The following is a 2,047-nucleotide window of genomic DNA, read 5'->3' as shown; positions in this document are numbered from 1 at the left end:
AAGCTGCGGTACGAGTCGAGCGAAAGGCGACGCGCGGCGTCCCGGGGTCGATCCGGACAGACGGGACTTGTAAAAATTACGGTCCGAGTCGAGCGAAAGGCGACGCGCGGCGTACCGGAGTCGATCCGGGCCGACCGGATTTGTGAAAATTTCGGTCCGAGTCGAGCGAAAGGCGACGCGCGGCGTACCGGAGTCGATCCGGGCCGACGGGACTTGTGAAAATTTCGGTCCGAGTCGACCGAGAGGCGATGCGCGGCGTCCCGGAGTCGATACGGGCCGACCGGACTTGTGAAAATTTCGGTCCGGGTCGAGCGAAAGGCGACGCGCGGCGTACCGGAGTCGATCCGGACAGACGGGACTTGTAAAACTTTGGGTCCGAGTCGACCGAGAGGCGATGCGCGGCGTCCCGGAGTCGATACGGGCCGACGGGACTCGTCGAAGCTGCGGTACGAGTCGAGCGAAAGGCGACGCGCGGCGTCCCGGAGTCGTTCCGGACAGACGGGACTTGTAAAACTTTCGGTCCGAGTCGACCGAGAGGCGATGCGCGGCGTCCCGGAGTCGATACGGGCCGACGGGACTCGTCGAAGCTGCGGTACGAGTCGAGCGAAAGGCGATGCGCGGCGTGCCGGAGTCGATACGGGCCGACGGGACTCGACGAAGTTTCGGTCCGAGTCGACAGAAAGGCGATGCGCGGCGTCCCGGAGTCGATCCGGACAGACGGGACTTGTAAAACTTTCGGTCCGAGTCGACCGAGAGGCGATGCGCGGCGTCCCGGAGTCGATACGGGCCGACGGGACTCGTTGAAGCTGCGGTACGAGTCGAGCGAAAGGCGACGCGCGGCGTCCCGGAGTCGATCCGGACAGACGGGACTTGTGAAAATTTCGGTCCGAGTCGAGCGAAAGGCGACGCGCGGCGTCCCGGAGTCGATCCGGGCCGACGTCGACTTGTGAAACTTTCGGTCCGAGTCGACAGAAAGGCGATGCGCGGCGTCCCGGATTCGATCCGGGCCGACGGGACTTGTGAAAATTCCGGTCCGAGTCGAGCGAAAGGCGACGCGCGGCGTCCCGGAGTCGATCCGGACAGACGGGACTTGTGAAAATTCCGGTCCGAGTCGAGCGAAAGGCGACGCGCGGCGTCCCGGAGTCGATCCGGGCCGACGTCGACTTGCGAAACTTTCGGTCCGAGTCGACAGAAAGGCGATGCGCGGCGTCCCGGATTCGATCCGGGCCGACGGGACTTGTAAAAATTACGGTCCGAGTCGACAGAAAGGCGATGCGCGGCGTGCCGGAGTCGATACGGGCCGACGGGACTCGTCGAAGCTGCGGTACGAGTCGAGCGAAAGGCGACGCGCGGCGTCCCGGAGTCGATCCGGACAGACGGGACTTGTAAAAATTTCGGTCCGAGTCGACCGAAAGGCGATGCGCGGCGTCCCGGAGTCGATCCGGGCCGGGAGCCTGTCGGAACATCGTCATATGAGCCTCGGTTAATTTCGACAAAGTTCCCGGAGTTCGAAATTTTTTCGATAGCCCGCGGAGGTTTCGCCCCGTAAGCCGACCGTGCTACCACCGTACCGGCGCCGACGTCCTAGCGGCCAGGCTCCTACTAGTAAGAGGAGCGAGTCGGTCGGGCCGGTCTCCCGTCGTCCGCCTGCTACGCCGTACCGGTACGTGCTCGAGCACGATACGTACTTCGGCGTAGACCAGGAGCGGGCGTTCGCGGACCGTTCCGTGCCTCGTACCAAAGAAACTACGCGACTCGCGTTGTTTCATCTATCGTCACTGCATTACCGCGGGTCGGTGTCTCAGACCGAATGGCCCTTGACGCGGTACCAAGAAGTTCGGCTCTCCGTGAAACACGGAAGGCCGAACGCTCCAACGCACGCGTCAACTCGCTTCTTTCCGAGCGTACACTCAAAGACCAGAGATGTTATAACAACGTATCCCAGACGCTTTCAATCTAGCCGACGGGTACGGGAGATCGTTCGAACGCTTATAAGCCGAGTGTCGAAGGTGGCGGCACACGGATCCGGGGCTGCCTGCGTGCAGTC

This window comes from Neodiprion pinetum, unplaced genomic scaffold (assembly GCF_021155775.2).
Source record: "Neodiprion pinetum isolate iyNeoPine1 unplaced genomic scaffold, iyNeoPine1.2 ptg000114l, whole genome shotgun sequence".
Classification (NCBI taxonomy): Eukaryota; Metazoa; Arthropoda; class Insecta; order Hymenoptera; family Diprionidae; genus Neodiprion; species Neodiprion pinetum.
The sequence above is the reverse complement of the archived record's forward strand: the minus strand, read 5'-3'. Positions refer to the sequence as shown.